We start from the raw sequence: 21,365 nt of genomic DNA, 5'->3' as shown, positions 1-21,365 counted from the left end.
AGACACAAATTCCCAAGGGATTTGTCAGAAGCAGGACTGAAATACCCACCAAGCAGTACTGCAGGAGGAGTTAACGTCCAATGTTGGATGGACACACTGGTGTTGTTAGCTGGGCTGGGAACGACTCTGGGAGAAGCGAAAAACATGACAACATGAACCAGAATGGCCCAATGGTTCCCCAATTTCCCAGCAGCATGGCAGGGAGCAGGTCCAGCACAATGGTATAACCAAAGAAGAGCAGGTTAGAAAATTTAAAAGGAAGGATAATCCAATGGCTATGTTTTTTTCTTTAGACTCCATTAATAATATTGGGTCTAGTCCTCTCAGAGTAGTCTTCAAAATATGTATAGAAGTGGTGGGGGCTTTTAAACATTCTGTTGGATAACATAGGTAAGTATGCAGATCTCTGAATGCCTGAACGAATTTGACATCTGCTTTTCCTGAACTTCAGTTCTTCATCTATAAAATCCAGTCAATGGCAGCACCTTTTCAGAAGACCTCTCAGAGTGCTATTTTTTAGTCTAAATTCATTAAAATTGATCAAAAGTTATGAATGGCATAGAAATGAGAGGAGGAAATACTTCAGCACAGACCCTACCCATACAAATTCATAAGCTCTAGTTTCTTAGGGAAGTAGGCTAAAACTTATTTTATGCTTAATTCACTTCTTCATCTAACCTTGAAATGGAAAAACACTTCTGCTTTCAGAATTAATGTTTCTATTATTTTGGGGCTGGTGGGGTGTCAATTTTTTAAAACATATTTAGCTACATTCTATCACGAAGCAAAATACCAGATTTAGAAAACATTGACTTTAAAAATCTTTGTAATGTTTCCTCATTCTAGAGGTCATGGCACTAAGCCTGTCAGAGTTCAAGGAGCATCTGGATGATGCTCTTAATCATATGATTTAGTTTTAGGCAGTCCTGTGAGGAGCAGAGAGTTGGACTCTATGATCCTTATGAGTCCTTTCCAATTTGGGACATTCTATGATTCTATGATTCTTTTTCAGCCAGCAGTCCTTGCCAAATATGAATGTAATTTATAAATAATTTTGGTTATTTCAGATCTATTTTCAAAAAAAAACCCATTCACAAAAAATTTCATCCAGATCAGGATTCCTGAAAACCCCCTATATAAACTTATGTTTAGATTAAGTCAGATTCCATTTCAGTTAAAGAAATTACCTGTCAGTTCTGGTACATTTTAGACAAGTAACATATAAATAATAACCTATATGCAAACCCCTAACAGAAGAAGAGATATAAACTATTCATGGGTTGTCTATACATGTGCAGATATACTTCTGGATAGCATACAGGAGGTCTACAGGTCATATAGACACTTTGACCTGAAATCACACCTAATGAAACTGCCACTGCCACAGTTCACTACTGACCAGCCACTGAAAGATTGTCATGTACTGCTAGACTGTCAGTGATGGATAAATTGCTTGCTTCGTATGCTTTGGCCACAGCTTTCCTGACATATCAGGGCCTGTGCAAGAGTTTCAGTGGAGGCTTGCAGGCAAGCAGACTGCAATAATTTAAAGGTGTCAGGAACAGAATCAGTTAAAAGCACAGGCAGCTGCTTGCAGCATCATGCCCAAGAAAACATTCAGGTCCTTGCAGTACTTGCTGGAAATCGAGACAGTGCCCCTCTACAATGAGTTGCTTCTGACCACAGGAAATAAAAAAAAAAAAAAAAAAAAAAAAAAAAAAGCAAACCAAATTAAATCAAAAAACAAAGAGATGTGGAAAAATCTGGAGAAATAAATAAAAAATTTAAAAAACCACAGGAAAATTGTAAAAAAATGATTAAAATATTACGAGTGTTTTATAACACCGAGGAATTTAAGATTTTTGCTACCATGTTCATGTCTCCATTTATAAGTGGGACAAACTGGAAAAACACAGACAAGTACAATATCATGACACAGGAGTAATATTCCTGTTACCTGATACATCATTTAGATCCTTGTAACAGTGAAAAAATGTAACATTTTTGGACCACAGATGCATTTGATAATGTCACTGTTTTGGATTGCCTTTATTACATAAACCAGGATAACCAGCATTAAAGAGACACTCTTCCAGGCAATCCTCTCTTCAGTCAAAAAAACCCTGCTTGCCTGATCTTGTTCTCTCTACAAACCCTGCTTCACTTTCTTCCTTAAGACCATCACTGCAGTAACATTATTATTGCTGCTATTTAAAATGACCACTGAGTCAGCACACTGAAACTTGGAAAGGTATGTATGTACATACAGGATTTTTTATAACTGACTATCTTTGCAAGACACTTAATGGCACTTCTTTCTCTAAGCTACTCTGCTGCTGAATCTTTCTACTTTCTATTCACTATGTAACAATGTACATTTTCTGTTTCCTTGGGGGATGAAGATAAATGGGCATTTACATTATCTGTTGTGTTGTAATGGATAAACATCAGTAAAAAACTGTATGGTAATGCAAATCTCAAGAGAACTGTTTGTTCAAAATGCTTTGAATTTTGCTCTTATCTTTACCAGCAAGGAGTCTACCTGAGAACTATTCAGCAGTTCCCCCACAGGGAATTTTGCAGGCTGAATGAGAGAAATTCAGAAATTCTGTTTGCTAAGACCTTTCTCTGATAGACAGAATCAGGGAGTGGTTGAGGTTGGAAGGCACCTCTGGAGACCACCTACTCCAACCTCCCTGCTTAAGCAGAGTTAACTAGATCAAGTTCCTCAGAGCAGCGTCCATTCAGATTTTTAATATCTCCAAGGACGGAGATATTATTTAATATCTCCACTGCCTATGTTCAACCATGCACACAAGGACTGGACGGTGACACAAAGACTGCATAATCATTGACTTTCACAGCGGACCAGAGAACCAAGCAAAGGCAAGAAAACACATCAAATATGTATGACTTTAATTACAGCATGACTTGCAATTTAGTACAATACAATTCTACCTAGTAATGCCCCAGAAATCACTGAAAACAGAGCATATGTTCTAGTATAATCAAACTATTGTTTTAATGTGACCTTACAATTCACGGTGCACATGAACAATATCCATTTCATGGTTTCAGTCTAATAAAAATTTAATGAAATAACCTTTTTAAGTATAGATCTCTGCTTTCCTGCTGACTTTTATGAGCTAGGTAGGAACTACAAGCCGCATCCTACAACCATGCTTTAAAGGATCCCAAAGGTTGCTAGCTAAAACACTGCTCACTTTAAATATTCCAGCATATTCACAAAGAACTAGCTGATGGGTTGTGTTTCTTTAATAACTGAAGAACAGGAATTTGCTGTTTCCCAAAAGTCACCCTAGTCTCCTATCAGTAGGTTAATATCATTGTTTAGAAAAAAAAATTGCAATAACATTTATCATTTTAGGATCAAGCAGATAAAATTCACCAAAAGCTATTTAGAAAGGAATCCAACCCTACCAAAAGAACCTCCAACTTTTTGACTCAAACTATTTAAATGTCTGCTATGGGAAAAGTTTTGTTCTTTGCTTCAGAGGACAGCTACAGCATCCTGCGAGTGCAGAGAAGTCACACCAGCAGATACAGGCTGCGGCAGTTCTGACACGGAAGGAGGCCACCACCACCACTTCTGAAGAGCAAGCAGTGATGGGACTCGTCATCTGTTCTGCAATGTGTATGATGCTACTCGCTAGTAAGGAAAATCAATTTCTTATTGTTTGGGTTCATAGAATATAGTCTAAAAATGTTCAAACAATATTTAGACACAAACATTCCCATATGAGAATTCCCCCGTCCTGTTCTGGGATTTCCCTAAGGAAAATGCAGCTTTTTGATGCATCAGATGTGCAGCATATTGCAAAATACATAAGCAATAAGGTGTTTTATGGAGAAATATAGGCATGCATTGTACTTGCCATACATAAAGTGTGGAAGATTCTTCACCAGATTATAAAACTGCAAATGCATAAAATAATTTTAAATGTGCCACTAAACAGAAGAATTTGGCCTACTCTCTGTGCTGTGTATTCACTGAAACTCTTAAGAAAGGTGAAAAGAGCAATCTTTCTACTAAATTCCTTTTGAACATAAACTTCACTGCAGTCACCTAGCTGAAACATAACTTAGGTTAATGGTGCCACCTGGTGACAAGACTTACTCGCTGTTCCCATACCTTGTCAAGCAAGAAGAAAGAAATTCATATGGTATACATCTTCCCCTCAAGAGTAAGCCCCCCAAAAACTGCATCAATCACCTGCAATAATTACTTGTCCTAAGGAGCGTAGTGTACACATAGAAAGAACAATAAACAATAGGAAAGAAAATATTTCTTTACAGACTTCCATTTTAGACACTATCGCACACTCTGAGTTATTAGCTTGTGAAGAGAATGCACTTAACAGTACATGAAGGAAAAAGGGAGAAATGACATTGATTTGTCTGAATCTGATGATGATGGGTCAGCCGGACATTGTGTCTAGCTCAAAAACTTGTTCACTGCGGCGGTGTGAGATTCGAGAACCACCTGGTAGGATTTTACTACTCCCATGACTGCAGTCCCTAAGCAAAAAAAAACGAGTGTTTGAGCCATGTGTTCTTTGCACCTTACCTGTCAGTAATAACTCACACGAGAAATTAATTTTGAAGCCAAAAATTGCTCTGTGCAGTGTTCTTTGTGCTGCAGTACTGCTGAATATGATCACAAAAAATTTATGAGGAGATTCCTTCTGTGGGGTCAGACTCTTGCCCTGTTTCCTCAACATAAACTGCGATTTACACTGCATGTAGCAGTACATGGTGGGGCAAGCACCTGGGGCAAGGAGGGGGCAAGCATGGTCATGCCAAGCAGGGCTGGAAATCTTGCTCAGAGGCAAAGTCAGGGTATGGTGCACAGCAAAGACCTGAAGCTCGTTGGGTATCTGCTAAGGTGTATAACCAACCTTATTATATTAGTTTCTGTCATATGTCTAAAATACCAATTAATTTAAATATGGATAGCTTTAAAATGCTAATATTTAAAGAGGTGGGGGGAAGAGAGTAATAGAAATGGAGATGGGAGCATTTCTTTTGCAGGAGATGCCTGGGCATAAAGCAGAGAAAGACAAACTTAACATCATGTCACCCAGTTTACAGTTGTTAAAATAGTTGTACAGTAAAATAGGCAGGATTTGGGTTATGGATCATACTGCTGATTTCTCTACAGCTTTGCTCGTATGCAAAATACAAGTTCCCAACAATCACTGAACAACAATCAGTTTAATTACATTACAGTAATGGTTACAGGTGAAACCAGTCATTTAGGACTCTCATTGGAGCTTTACTCCTACCCAGATGCCACAGTATCCTATTTAGCACTTGCAGTTGCAAACCTGCACAACTTCAGAAGCACAAATGCTGAGTAGTCCTTCATATTTATAAAAAAAGAGGGCATTTAACAGCACAAAGCTTATTTAAAGGCAGTATACTTGCTTTATATTTCACCATGCTCACCCAAAATTTGCTAATTTTTTGCCAAACTCAGCATTTTGGAAGGACACATGAAAGTACCAGACAGCTCTAAGTGCATTAATTTGCACCTGAATAGAGGAAAACTTCATCCCTTAACTCCAGGACCCTTTACAGACTGGGATTTCCCTCTGTGGAAACTAATCAGGGGTCCTCCTTAATTTAACAAAATAGGAATATCTCAGCTGAATTACAGATATTCTTCTCTTAGAAGCCTATTTCACATAATACAGTCACATGCAGCATATGTAAATTATACAAGTATCCATATGCTTAATTTATACAACTATTTAACCAAACCGGCATAATAAATATGTCTAGTTAGATCTTTGCAGTAAGAGTGCAGCTGTCTGGAAGGAGGTACAAAATCACCATCACTGAAATCCAAACTGCAGCTGTCATTAATCAAAGCTTTGCCCTTGAACATTCATCACTGTGATATTGCTGTAACAAAGTGGACTTTTACTGCCATTTGGGAAGGGAAGATTTACTTCCTTAAAATAATTCAAGTTCTCTAGTAGGGCAGATGCTGTGAAAAAGCCAGTTTTCATGTTTGCTCTCAACACAGCAAATAAGGAAGAGCAAAGATCATAAAAATGTGATAGAACACTAAAATTATCTGTAAAATATTGCATATTTAAATGCTGAACTCTTGCATGATATGTAGAAAATCCATATTGAACGTATTTCTGTTTAATAGAAATAATTGGTGTTTCTTGGATCAATGAACTAGAGATAATGCAGTCAGGAAAGAAGTCAAATGAAGATTTTTACAATATTGCAAAGGTAGTGTAGGAGCTTTAGTCAAGCTGAGGTTCCACTTCTAAAGATATGTCACTCACTACATCCTTTGATCAGAAAAGAGCAGTGCCTGTCAAAATTATTCACCCACTGGATTGACCATGATGGAAAGGTTTGCACAAGCTCAGGCAAAGAACACAGAGAAATCCAGAGAGCTTCCTTATGGTGAATATGGCAAATACTCACATCACAGAATGGTTTGGGTTGGAAAGGACCTTTAAAGGCCATGTAGTTCAACGCTCCTGCAATGATCAGGGACACCTTCCACTAGATTAGGTTGCTCAGCGCCCCATCTAACCCGACGTTGAGTGTTTTCAGGGATGGAGCATCTACCAGCTCTCTGGGCAACCTGTTCCAGTGTTTTATCATCGTCAGTCATTGTGAAAAATGTCTTCCTTATATCTAGTCTGAATCTACCCTCTTTTAATTTAAAACCATTAGTCCTTGTCCTATCACAAGCTCTACTAAAAAGTCTGTCCCCAACATTCTTATAAGACCCCTTTAAGCACTGAAAGGCTGCAATAAGGTCTTTCCCTTCTTTTCTCCAGGTTGAAGAACACCAACTCTCTCAGCTTTTCTTCACAGGAGAGGTGCTACAGCCCTCTGATCATTTCGTGGCCTCCTCTGGACCCCCTTGAGCAGGTCCATGTTCTTCTGATGTTGGGGGCCCCAGAGCTGGACACAGCACTGCAGGGGAGATCTCACAAGAGCCGAGTAGACACACAAGACCCCTTGACCCATTGGTCGTGCTTCTTTTGATGCAGCCCAGGAAGTGGTTGGATTTTCTAGGTCATGCTGAGCTTCTCATCAACCAACACACCCAAGTTTTTTCTCTACAGGGCTGCTCTCAACCCACTCATTGCCCCACCTGGATTTGTGCTTTGGATTGCCTTGACCTGTGTTCAGGATCTTGCATCTGGCCTTGTAGAACTTCATGAGGTTTGCATTGGCCCACCTCTCAAGCCTGTCAAGGTCCCTCTAGACGGCATCCCTTCTCTCCAATGTGTCAACCACACAACAGATGTAGTTGTTGAGAATATATGAGTCTTATTTTGTATGCATTGACTAGCAGTTAACTAGTGTTCTTCACAGACAACATGATATTTGTCCATAGAGTCTAATAGGCCAGTAGATCTACTTGGATTCACTAAAATCAAATTTAGCCACAAGAACAAGGTTTTGGGTGACTGCTATCAGGCTTATTATCTAGGCTAGATAAAGGATGATACACTTAAATAAGATCAATGGGGACAACCTGCAACGTCTGAAGAAGTGACTGAAGGTATATTCTGTCAATGCTTGTGAGATCTCTTCCAGCAGCCTCATCACACAAGCTGTGCTATGCAAATCACACGTTTGGGATCATCTTCTAGCACTTAGCTTTGATTCATACTTTAAAACTCTCTTAGACTCCAGAAGAGAGCAGTCACATATGCCGACTTATGGGGATGATCCCTGCCCTGTGAATTCTTTGGGAGAATACTGGTCAGATGGGTGAAAACCTTGTCAGAAACCATTCATAGACGACTGAGTCCCACTGTGTGGAAACATCCCTGTTCCTAGGTTAATTCACTAATAAAGACATTTCCAAATAGATTTCTGCTGTCAGTATGTTCTCATAAGGTTGTTTATTAGAAGGTGAGAGTGTGCACATGGGCAATTAGTTAACTTGCTGGAAATCCATACTCCTGCTTGCTTTGCAGTGACTTTGTCATGTAACCATACTTGAAGCAAACTACTGAGAATTTGCTGACTGCAGCTTCTTCTGCATTCCTGAGCCATCTGTTCAGCCCTAGCACTTGTATATATTGCTTGCACATGAGATCTGCACCACTTTATTGGATGCTGTTTTATGAGAACATTATCCGGTTCAGAAGGAGCGGAGATTCTCTGTCACCCTCAGCTGTGCAGTCACCCATCAAAGGTTTCAACTTCACCTCTGGTGCCATTAAGAGCCTTTAAGGATATAACCTATGTACAGCAAATTCTTGAAGTCTTTTTGCTGCACTGTGGAAACTGTATTTCAAAACAGAATGCTGTGCTGTAGTTAAGAATTATTATAAACCTATTGTTTAGTGAAGACTTCCCCAAAACCTTGTTCTTTGCCCAACATTTGTCAAATAGCTTCAGGTTTGGGAAAAAGCATTGCAGTTTGTGACACAGTTCTGGTATATAGCAATATGTGATAAGCAGTGGGCCTGAGATAGATGACTACCATGTCTCTTATGCGCAGTGATTTTCAGGGAAGGCAATGAAGAGGAATTGTAATATTCTCTGAGGCTCTTCTGCAGCAAAAAGAAGAGGTCTGGAAGAGGAACTACTTCAAGCTATAACATATTCCTTTTCATCATGACTATTTTCGTACTACTGTTTTTTAAACAGATGATGAGGACTGGCATTGAAGAAGCTGGAGGAAGTTGACAATTTGAATGAATGACAATCCTAAAAAATGTGTTTGAGAATTGTGAAGAGATTTCTATGCAGGAACATCTGTATCTCCTATCCTCTGGCAGGGCTTAGAATGTGTTTGCCTTCCATGATGATACAGGTCCTGTTTTAAAGGAAGGTTTTTCCAGAAACTTTCTCATCAAATTTATTTGAATGCAAAGCTTGCAGAATAGTAATGCTGATTTTTAAAGTCTTGCAGTTCTTGTATTTATCCTTAAAAGGGGTGCTGGATGACAGCACTTTGCCAGCATAGGTTATCTCACAAACCTGGTGTAACTATATGACACAATTCTTATTACAAGTTATTTATAAATCTATTCGAATTTGTAATCCACTTTGAAACTGTGTTTATTCCACTGAGAATAGAATATACATGTCCTAGCATTCCTGTGTCTTCATCTCTAATCCTTTACTTACCACCCACACTGTTTAGTGAAATTTCAGGAGTGGCCTTTTGTTTGCTCAGGTGCCATCCACTACCTTGTTGTCTTGATTTAATGTTAACTCCCCACTTAAATGCAAAATATACCTGGCATAGCATCATTACAGCATTATTACTGTATCATGCCTTACAACCCCATCCCTATTTCTCCAGAGATCCATCTCCTCATCACCTGAAAATCAATATACAAAACTACAAGCACAAATACATATCTGGTGTTTGACAAAAGGCCATTGTAGTTCATTTTTTAGACCTCTCTTCAGTGAAAGTAAAGCCAACCTGCAAGAAAATAAGGTACAAAAGGAGAAACCCAAGAGTTCTCCAGATGCATGGCCTTATTACAGGGACCTTCACAAGATATTCTAATGCTACACCAAGAAAGCCCAAATTCTGTAAGCAAATGCGGAAGGAAATCCCACAGCACTCTGGTACTTCAGGAGACAGTTGACATTCCAGGGCTGAGGAGCAGTATGTCAAAGAAGAGGTGATTCCCACCAAAAGGCACAAATCCTTCCCTTCCATCTCAACTGCAGAGGCCAAAAGTGAAAATGTGTGGAAGTGAAGAAGATACTTAATTCACAATCTCCCTTTTAAATTTACTAACTAGTTCTATTGATTTTCTTTTTCAACTGAAATTTTTAAAGGAAGAAATAATCTTGAAATAAAAGGTCATGAGTGACATAAGAGATAACAGAAAGGCACTCCAACACAAAACTGGTGCTTGGCAGTAAGTCCTGAGCCAAAAAGACTTACATGAAAAACAAATCACTAGCAAAGCTAAAGAAATAGTGCTTGTCCCTTACCCTCCTCAGAGCCTTCAGAGTGATTCTCATTAAAGCATTGGATGTTCTTATCCAGTATTTGCAGTCCTGGTTTTAGGTTACTCTAACAATTGTTATAGTCCCAAACAAGTAGTCAGTGAATAATGCCTATATTTTAATTTGTGTGGAGTATCAACTGGGATTCTTATGTTGTCACCAAGACATCTCCCTTAATCGCCAGGTATCAGGCAAAGCTTTTGAGAGATCTTGTCCTTCTCACTCACATGCAGCCTTTGTACCATGTACAGGACAGATTTTCCTGGCTTAGTGCTTCCTATATCTCCAGCTCAGACTCTTTAAGTAAATAATATTGAAATTTGTGTAAAAAATCCATTGCACAACTAGATATAACCTCCCAACTACAGATGATTCCTTCTCCTTCAGGAGTACCTCTTCAGAAAAACAAGGATATTTCAGAAAGAATGCCAGCTCCACCCAGAAAAATATTTTTTTTTCCAAATCAGTAGTTGTTTTCATTGTTCTTGTACATTTTCTGTTGTTACTGTTCTGCTTTGTCCTGAATTCTAAGTACACATTTCAGCCAGTCTAACCAGGCCATCTCAGCTCAGACAAACAGGATCTCCTGCTTGCAAAGGCAACACCTCTATCCATTGCCTACAGGGAGTTATACCCTTATAATTAGGGGTATAACCCTCATTCCAAAGACCAACCCAATTAAGGTGCAAATTAAGTAGACTGACACTCAGCCTGCAGTTTCTTTTGGCCTGTGGATAATACACAACTGCAGGTTACAGTCATCTAGGCTGACCTCTGCTCCCAGCTCAGCTCACAGAAGACTGGGAACTACACAAGATCAGTGGACCCTCACTTGCAGGTGGTTGGGATAATAGCAAATTTAGTAGAATATTAATAAAATACCTGGGCTTAATTTTGTATTCCCATTAAAATATTGATCCTTATTGCATTAGAGTCCATGAATCTGGTTTATTCAATCATAATCACTCAGATTTCATGTTATAAGCAAGTACCACCCAAAGCATGACTGGCAGTAAAAAGTCTCATAAATGGCAAGTCCACCCACCAACAGACATACCTTTGTCCAAACTGTAAGACAAATAATTTCCAGTAATTAACAGATTTGTAAAATAACAATTTATCATGAACAATGCAAAAATACAGAGCTACAAATTTATTAATAATTTGTACACCAGTAAAAGCTCATTGTCCCCTCCTATCTTCATATATTTAAATTTCTAATCACTGCTTGCCATTTCCTGACCCACTCTGCTCTAGGCAGATATCCTATCCCATCTTCCACAGTGAAGATAACAAAACTGAACAAGAATGGGGCCTTGACTAGGTCTAAATTCTCTCCAAGAGAATGAAGCCAATGCTTTCAATTATATTTTGAGCCTGACAACGTAAATCCAGATGATCTCATGGTCTGATGTAAGCTTTGGATTTCTCAGTTAAGCTCTGTGTTCAGTCACAAGTGTCCTACGAGGTCTTGGGTCAGTCACTAAAGCCTTTGTTCAGATCAGCTGGGTTTTGCAATCTGTAAACAAGGTCCCAGTAGTGCCATGGAGAGCTGGGCACCACGCCACAAGGATGGGACTCCTCGGAGGGCTTCTGTGTTATTTAGATATGAATATTAGATGTCTCATTCTCACCAAACACACACACTGGGATGCTGCTTAGGTGTCAAATGGAGGCACTGAACTGTATGTAGCCAGTTGCAGGGTTAGGGCACACTGTGCACACAGACATCTAAAACTTCTTTTTGATTAAATGGGGAATATCAGTTATCTCCTTATTCCAGAAGAGGACTGTGAAGGTGTAGTCTTAAAAAAAAAAAAGAGGCCCTCCTCTAAAGACCATCTAAATCTCTCAGATTGGTTGTTCTTATTGCAAACTCAGCTATCAACTCACGAAATATAAAGTTGACCTCATATAACACATCCATTTTAGAATGCTTTATACACTCTGGGTTATGAGCAAGAATTAACAGTCTAAAAGGGCTTTCTAATTCCTCATCTAATGAGACTCTATACAGGAAAGCAGCTGGGGCTCCTGCTCATAAACACTTTGCTATAATTACAAGATAAGCAAAAGAATTAGGCTTTCTAATAATAATAAATTACCAAACAGAAAATGTAATAAAATCTAACAAGGTCTCTATATTGCATTGTGTTAATACAACCTTTTTATATTTCCACCTATTGCAAAATGCCATGCATGCAACTAATTAATTGAAGAGGATTTTTCTCAGGTTAAGTAGAGCACCTACATTTCTGCAATAATTATACCTTTGGATTCTGTCCTGATTATGTTCCCATTCAAAGATCAGAAGAGAAAACAAGTCAGCATTATAGCAAGTTTTGTGTGATTGCTCTTAAGAGCATTTAGCAAATGGTCAAAATGGCCAGGTAAAAGAGCTCTAAATAAACAAACGGTGTTTTGTACAACCATAGCACCTCTCATCCAAAGACTTTAGCACATTTGATAAATATTAATTAGCTCCCATACTGATGCTTTGAAGTAGGCAAGGGATATATATAAGTATCACTTCGTTTGCTACTGAAATGCATTCCCCCTTCCCACTCTTGAGCAGGATGCAGCAGCTGTTTAACACAACACATGAATATTAAACAAGAGTTTTAGAGAAGAAATAAGGAATACTTAATCCAAAAGAAACCCCAGAGGGATTTGCAAGGGTAGAAAGCAATTACTTAAAGCAACGGCCCTCAAACTCCGTGGGTGACTTTGTTCTCCTTCAGCCACCTCTGTTTTAAATTTAAATTTGCTATGGCTATTAATAACATCACAGGATCTTGCAGGCAGCCTGTCACCTCTGAGCTGCAGAGAGGGGAACACGCACAAAATCTGGGCCAGAATTGGTAGAATCTTGCTTTTATTCTCACAAAATGAGCCAGTGGACTTAAGAGATCACAGCACCTTAAGATTTTGGTTTTATACTGTTGAAAGAGGATATGAATAGCTGGTTGGAGTTCAGAGGATTCAATAATTAAGCCCTCAAACAGCTATTTCTCCCACCCAAACACTGTCTAACTAATGAGACCTTATTTTAAACATATCTCACTCAGTACGGAGTACGATACTCAGGAGCAACGGTCATCGGCTGGCTCAGGATTTCTGCCCCATTTCTCTTGGTGGTTGCATTAATGGGTTGTACGTGGCAGGGTACATCTCCTGCCAGTGCAGAGAATTCACCACTTGGAAGTCACAGTTTTGAGAAAAATTTGCACAATGTTATCCCAGCCTCATGTCCTGCATTATGAGGAAACTGCTTCACAGTCTCATAGCACATCATCTACTTAATATCTAGCTGTCTCAACATGAAGAGTAAGTTCTTGCTCAGGTGGATGAAAACTATTATAGAAGATTCAGATTTGTAACAAGACAAAATTCATCAAGCAGCCATTCAAAAACTGCAACAGGGACGTTGCTGTCTGTGCAGCAGAAACCAAATAGAAAGAACAGACAGATTTCCTTTACCATGAAACATCATCACCGGTTGTTTCTTGTTGTCACAAAATAAGAGGACATTTAAACAAGATTTTCATTAGCTTCGTACCTAACTGTATCTACAAATTTCTTTACTATTTCAATAGTCTCTGTTGGAATGGGTGGAGGTATTTTGCCATGGAAATCTCCAGAATTATTCCTGTAAATATGTCATTTAAACACACTTTGTGTACTCCAAATGCATTTTTTTCCAGGCTTTTCCTAAACTATATTTGAGATAATTAACCAGCTAGTCCATTCTGATAAACTATCCAAATTATTTGCTTAGTTTTATACCAAATCTACATCAGCACTTCCAGTTTCAGTATTAAGATTATATTAACATCTTAACTTGTTCTTAGTTATTAAACAGAAACAATTCTGGCAGGTGAGCCAAACATTCATCTTAATTGAAAACATTATGTCTTTATTTTTCCATCAAATTAATAATAAGGACACCAGATGGCCCTTTTAGGATCACTGAGTTGGGCTTCTTGGGCATTTTGTTCCTTGTGTGCTTTACCACAAAGCTAAAAATCCTAAACATTGCTAGCACATCACATGAATGATTTGTCCAGCACTGACACTCTCACATGACCAAAATAGCTCCAACAAAAACCTGAATTACACAAACACAGAATCCTTTCCTGAATCAGGTGTCCCACATTCACAACACATGACAGCAGACACGGGACCACATGTTATGAGTGAAGAGGTAGAGGGACTTTCCACTTGACACATATTAATGAATCTGTTCCCTAAAAAGAATTTATTTCTTAGAAAGGTCGAATGTCTTTTACTGAACAGTTAATTTTGCAACCAGGTATTCAGCCTGCCACATGGGCACTATAGTAACATTAATCATCACTTTATATAGTTCAAATTTGACCTAGCAGAGTATTAGCATCTTTCTCTTCTTCAGTGTTAAGGAACAGGAACAGACCTTCATATGGCTGATTTGAGAGAGACTGTACCAGGCAGTACTTTGCTTGACTTGACAAGAACTCTCTGTAGGACCACTACTCCCACATTTCTGCAGAGAGCTCCCCAAAAGAGAAAGCAAATCTTACATGTTTTCCCAAATCCTTTAAGCTTCTGAGCACAAAGCCATTCTACATCCCCTCCTTGCACTGAAGAGATTTGTATTTCGTTTAGATATACTGCACGAAAATGTAGTCTGAGCACATGCTAAGCATTTGGATGAGGTTTGGTGGTGGTGCGTTTACACCACCTACTACCTTGGAGTCTGATCCATAGGTAGAGAGTGTACACATTACCACAATATGCATCTTAAATGGGCTTACTTACTTCTACATTGACAAATCCTCCATGCTAGCTTACTGGACATATTTATTTTTACCTAAAACTAAGCAAACCTTTGGACAGCTAATGAATTAGCACAAGCAGATGTTGCTGAGAGATGCCGTGCTCCTGCCTGCTTTGGCATCATGGCCAGCTGAAACTTTTTGAGCAATTCCAAAAGATTGTCAGCGGCTGGAAGAGACGTCATTATACAATTCTACTAAGCAATCCGTAACATTTGGAAGCAGAAAACACTACACTTATTGAGGACAAAATAAAATTATACCAACAAATACGTATATTTGAAATCAATGTTACCACAAGATGTCACTCTAAACTTTATTTAGAGAAAGGGTTTGACTACTTCAACTAAAGAGATCGAAGTTACTTTTTTCCAACTATATTTATTTTTTTTCCAAAGTGTATTTACAAAACTTAAAACATAAATTAATTGCTTATACGGAAAAAACAAGTAAACAAACATAAGAAATATAGTCTACCACACCAAAACTCAAACGTAAATTCTCAGAAGGCAAGCTGGGTATGAAATGATGATGAGAATAAAACTAGAGCTGTCTTTTGGCTTTAGAGGTTAAAGAAGAAAAAGAATGAAGTTACAGTTCTATATTGCAGTTCAACATTGGAGATTAAAAATAAATCAAGAAAAAGCAAGACTTGGGAGAAAATATCCAGTACACAGTGCAATTCTTTATCCATCCCTCTGTCTTACTGTAAGTAGGTTGAATTTCTCCTGCTATCTAATTACTATCTGTTTTCAAATATACTCCCCCACAACAATTCCTCCTACCACCTGCAGGTACTTGGATTCTGGGAAGACAGTGAATCTCCTAACAAACTCCTATATATATTAATATATATAGGATTCATATATATATATTAATATATTAACATATATTAATATAGATAACATATGTGTGTGTAAAAATATGCAATTGTATCATGCATGTGTATATATATATACTTGTATATATATGCATGTATATATATACATAGTATTGTGAATATATGTAATTTGTATGTAAATACATATCTATATCCCCAGAATTTTGGTGGGAGAAGGCAACAAGGGCACTCTTGAGCCATATCCCCACCTACCTGCGGTGGAAGCAGAGGACCAGCCTAGGCCATGCATCAAGGCTGTGGCAGAGCCAGAATCTGGAGTTGAGTCCTCCCAGCAAAGCTGCTCTGACACCATCTGCTATTGTATTTCCATTATCAGTAGCACATCAAAAATGATGGTGATCCCAATCCCAGTACGCCCAAGAAATATGCCTTCAAAACACTTATTTTGCAGAAGAAAACCATCTAATTCATCTAAACTATCTAACTATTGGGACACTGGGACAAAAACAAGGTCTAAGAGAAAGGAAACAGTACCTTTGGTAGTGTCAGCATCTCCACTAGCTCAAGCAGAGAAGGCTGGTGTGAAGTGTCCAACAGTTTTGACCTCACTTTAAAATATGTGTGTTAACAATATCATCCCACAGTGGAATTTGTGATGAGAAGCTCTTTTTACTATCCTTAAAGTCCAGGAAATCACCATGTAAAATTAACTTCAAAACACCGATAAAGTTGTAAAGGTAACTCCCAACGTTAGAAAGTGTCACAATTTAAGTATATGGTCACATACCATTTTTCTCTTTTTTTCTCAGTATACCAAATGGGGAACTCAGAACCAAATGGGCCTGCTCTGGGGAAGAAGTCTGAACAACCTTTGCACCATTTATCTCAGGAGATAAAAGGCTGAGATTTCTTGAAAGTTCTTTAGCTTGGAGCATTAAATGCCACCCCAGGAATTAGATGCTATCTCTGACCCTTACAGAGAGTCTCAGTGATGGCTAGGAAGTCCCGTACACTATATTTTTCCAAAATGATCACTCATCAGATGATCTTCATGTTTTAAGTGCCCAAAATGAGACACTGGCACAATCTTGCCAGAATAGTGATACTCCTTGTTGCAGCTGGAGCTGTGGTAAGACTTTAAAAGTGGTGTAGTGTGGTGATGTATCAGGCCAGAAGTGTCTCCAATCAGGCTTCAAAAATAAGCAGGTATTTTTACATCTATTTCTCAGGGCTTTGGTACCACCTCCATAGCACTGAACTACAATCACCTCATCACACAGTAAATAACGATGGGAAAGCAATGGATTAAGTAATACTTGATCATCAGCTGAGTTCTGCCCCTTCTGCACACTGAATGAAACAGGTTTTTTGAAGGAAAACAGCTTGAATAAATGAGTAGTATCACAGTGTGTGTATGTAGAGGAATTGAACTCAGTTCACAGAAGTTACCTTAGTTATAGCACTGTCCTAACTCTGAACACAGACCTAATTCTCTTCTTTTCACATTGTTTTGAAAAACCACATCATTTCTGTGTAACATAACATAATTATAATTATTATAAAAGCTATTTTCTATTTCTAATGCCTGGGATTTTATGCAATAGTGCCTTAATCAACTACATCAGCAGAAATTCAAAACTGCACAACTATGATGACAAAATGGAGACAGGAAAGAACAAATGAATGACATAAATTCAGTCTTATTTGAAAAGTGCTCGTAATTACCTCAGTGACAGACCAGGGTGACAAGAGTCCACACGCTGTTGCAGAAAATGGACCACACAACAGAATAAACACACAATGGGAATGAACAACACAGCCTACAGTATTTCTTGTCAAGACATTTTAATACCCAACGGAGCTCCAAAGTACAGAATCATACCTGAGCAAACTACAGAAGTTTGAGATAAATATGATATCCATGGTTACCTGTTAATATATATACATATATGTACACACACACACACATAAAAATTTACGTATTATATATATGTATATAGAGAGACAAATATATACATATACGTATATGTCAGATTAACTAGCTATATTCATGCATCTTACTATTCAGCGCTCAATCCCAATTGCACTTAAATCAGTGGTTTTTACTGACTCTCATGATACTGGAAGCACAGAGTTAAGAAAGAGATCCTGATATTCCAGAAGAGCAGGGGTGACACCAGGCAACAGATTTGGCTCATTTATAACAGCTTTGAAAACTGTAAGGTATAACACTCTTCAAGGCCAAAATGTGTCTGTGATTTCAAAATTACCATGCAATTTCTTAAAAAGTTATATTCACTAAACAAAAATCACATCACAGTCTAACCTAAAATGACTCTGCAGACCAAAACATTAGAGAGGGAGAACAGCTATTCTATTTTAGAGATAAAAATAAACATTGGGATTATCGATGGAACAGTTTGCTCTAGATTATTTTTTTCCATTTTATTAGTAGATGTACAAACTACATTAGTAAGATATAAATCCAGTCGTTATTTAACACCAAAAAAAATCATCTAATTGTTCTTTTATATTCCCCCAGCTTAAGAAAGGAAAATACATTATTCAAAATGAAAACAGATTATCTAAATGTATCTATTAATAATTTGTCTCTAGTTCTCATCACAGATCAATAATAAAGGGCTATCCCTATTTAGTGCAAAGAGAAAGAAAAGCTTCACACTGGGACAGCAGCCACACAGCAACAGCTGCTGCAACAGCATTTTATTAATTCTGATTACACATAGAATCCATATGGCCAAGACACACTTTAAAAAAAAAACAAACCACACTACAGGAACAAAAAACAGCTTTTATTCCTTGCTAGATATTGAAAACTAACAAGCTCAACAATTATCACATTGATTGTATTAAAAACTCATCTTAAAAATGGTTTATTTCCAATGCACAGCTTTTGTATTTCAAATGAGAAAAGTCCACAAAGCTTCTGAATTCCTTGTCTGAGATGTAAATGCTATCATTCATTGGTTAAATGGCAGCAAAACACAAGCAGAGGGTTGCATTGGGATTACAAGTGATTACATACTACCTAGGTTGTATCAGTGCTGTAATCGGTTTCTTCTTGTACACAGATAGGCTGAGAATCCAAATACAGACCTGGCCTGGGATTCTGAATTTTTCAGAGCCCATCAGCATTCATATCTAGTGTTTTTGTGCAATTCTTTAAGGAAAAGGTCAACAGCAAGGATGAGATCCCAATCACAATTCTCACAAATGTAAGAGGTATCAGAACTTTGCTTTTGGGTTGAGGTCTTTTCTAGTAATTCACGAGCTTTTAATATTTAAATTCTTACAAACAAAAAAACTAATTGGAGTAACCGCACAAGATTCCCACATCTTTGTACACCTACCTTTTCTCAAGGTGGAAAATAACCAAACTACTTTAATATTAAGAAGTTGTTGTGGGCGGGCTACTCAAATCTCCAGGTTGGGCAGCAAGAACAAGGAGCACCATGCCCTGGCTCCATTTGCACCTCATCTCTAACCAGTAAGGCATCACCATAACACCCAGTAAGTCTCAAAGACAAAAGCAATTCTGAGATTTTCAGAGATACAAGAATATTTCAGCTCCTCCATCACAGACACGACTAAGAAAGACTGTGTAACATTTCAGACCTCAGTGAAACTCCCCTCTCTAGATATCTTCACCCTGATTTCCCTATGGTAATGCTATGTCTGTCTGTCTTTTTCCTGCATGTGCATCTCTGCTAGCTCTCACCACCTAACTTTGAACACCCTGCCCAGTTTCAACACAACTTGATAGAAGTGAGGAAGCCCCAACTTCTCCAAAGGATCTGCAGGTACCATGGGGCGGGGATGGTTAGAAGAGCCAGAGAAAAATGATGATACTGCAGGGGAAATTGTACTGCCACGGAAGCAAAAATAGTGGTGGGACAAAATCCACTGGAAGACAGTTATATTAGATCTGCCTTTTCTTTTTTGGAACAAATGGTTCACTCTGTGTGACCAAACTTTCACTGAAGAACCACGAGGGTTAGTTCCACAAGCTGGCTGCAATCCAGCCCATAGCTTGTAAAGAAAAAAAAAAAAATCACACGGCTTCAAACCTTCCCGAAGATCTAGCATTGCTACCTTTAGCTCTTTTGAGAGAAAGCGCAAATTTGCTTACTAAGAGAATTGGACTTCAAGAATAAAAGCAGCTGCAGCTGTCTTCAGGCAAAACAAAAGCTGCCCTTGAATTTCAATTTCAGTTCTGCTGTAATTTATGCCGCGACAAAGAAAGATGCTGGTTTGGGAAAGTAGGACTCTGTGTGGAGTAATAACAGGCTTCCCCATTGTCAGAGATGTCATTTGAGCGCCTCTCAAATGTGACAGAGCACTGAAGGGTTTTTTCAGATTTCTTTTGCTCCTCAATATTTGTAATAGTCAGGGAGGGTTTCAATATTTTTAGATACAGCTATAGAAGAATCTTTATATCTCAGTCAGGGAAGGTCTGAATATAAATCTCTGGAAGAATCACTCCAACACATGATCCAAGGCAAGCAAAGTCAATGGGAGTTTTTTCTTTGACTTCCTGAATGCTGGACTCAGGCCCTCGGCGAGATGATTGCCTAATGTCCCTGGGCTGGATGCAGGCTTGGCTGCATGGGATTAACTCCTGAGGAATTCAGTGTTGTTACAGGACGTGAAATAGCCTGACATGACCAGAAACCAGCTCACTGAGATTAAGTCTACAGAACATACGAGATCAGTGACCTTACATTCAAGAGCACTGTAAGTAGGTAAGCACACTGAACACATAAGCTGGCTAAAAACATCTATCGAGAGTGAGCCTGGCAAGCATGAGTAGGTAACAAACAGTTGTGCTTTTCTAGTGAAAAGTTTCCCACTACAGCAATTCATTTAATATCCTTTTGGTCCCTGAAACACTGACACAGCACTAAGTGCTGAAATATGCTTCCTCCTAGAGATGGAGAAAGACTGATTCTAGCAAGGGCCACCATCACCTTAGAAAGGTGATTGTCAGTCATATTCCCCATTTTGATACCCTCAACTCTAGCAGCTTTATCAGGAGTCTCTTGAAATTTGGCATTGCCTTGTTTCCTGTGGTGCCATGAATGTCAAATCTTATGTTCACTCAAAGGAAGAAGTACAAAAGAGGTCTTGGTGGTGGTGGAGAAGCCTGAAAATATAACTGCAGTGTTTCTTAAAGACAGATCATTGAAGCAAACAACTTGCGGTATTTTATATATTATTTCTATGTCTTTTGTGCAAATCTCACAAGCTTTTTAACACTGAAGGTCAGCGCTATCATGTGTGACTACCACTGGATTTTTGAGGTGTTGCATGGTACTGACTTCCTCTGCCATCTATAATCGTTCTTCAACACCTACTTTGGTGCAGGCTCCATCTCCAGCCTAGGACTGTGCTGCAGGTCTCCTGCTTTTCTCACCATTTATCCTGCTGCTCACACATGTATTCCCCAGTCTGACCTACCTCCTTCCCTCTGGTCTCAAATTTCCTTCTGTCATTATTTAAAGGGTCTCTCCTTAAACAAAACATGACTAAACAAATTCCTCGTCTTTCCATTAATTGCTTCTCCATTCTTCTTCTCTCTATATGGTCAATAGAATAATTACTCTTCTCAGCATTAAAGTCTACAAACGGGGGACTTTTTTATTATTATTCTTAGTTAACATGCATGGCTACATCTATTAAAATCTTTCCTATTTTTC

At 38.5% G+C, this 21,365-nt stretch overlaps 1 protein-coding gene across 8 annotated transcripts in view; it reads right to left on the bottom strand.

Annotated features, from left to right (window-relative positions):
• The window catches only part of DLG2 (discs large MAGUK scaffold protein 2), a 1,033,591-nt gene that overhangs the window by 989,010 nt on the left and 23,216 nt on the right, over positions 1-21,365 (bottom strand). The window lies entirely within an intron of this gene.

Source organism: Tyto alba, unplaced genomic scaffold (assembly GCF_018691265.1).
Source record: "Tyto alba isolate M040663 unplaced genomic scaffold, T.alba_DEE_v4.0 Super-Scaffold_2, whole genome shotgun sequence".
NCBI classification, from domain to species: Eukaryota; Metazoa; Chordata; class Aves; order Strigiformes; family Tytonidae; genus Tyto; species Tyto alba.
Note: the sequence above shows the minus strand (reverse complement) of the source record. Positions and strands in the feature narration are given on the sequence as shown.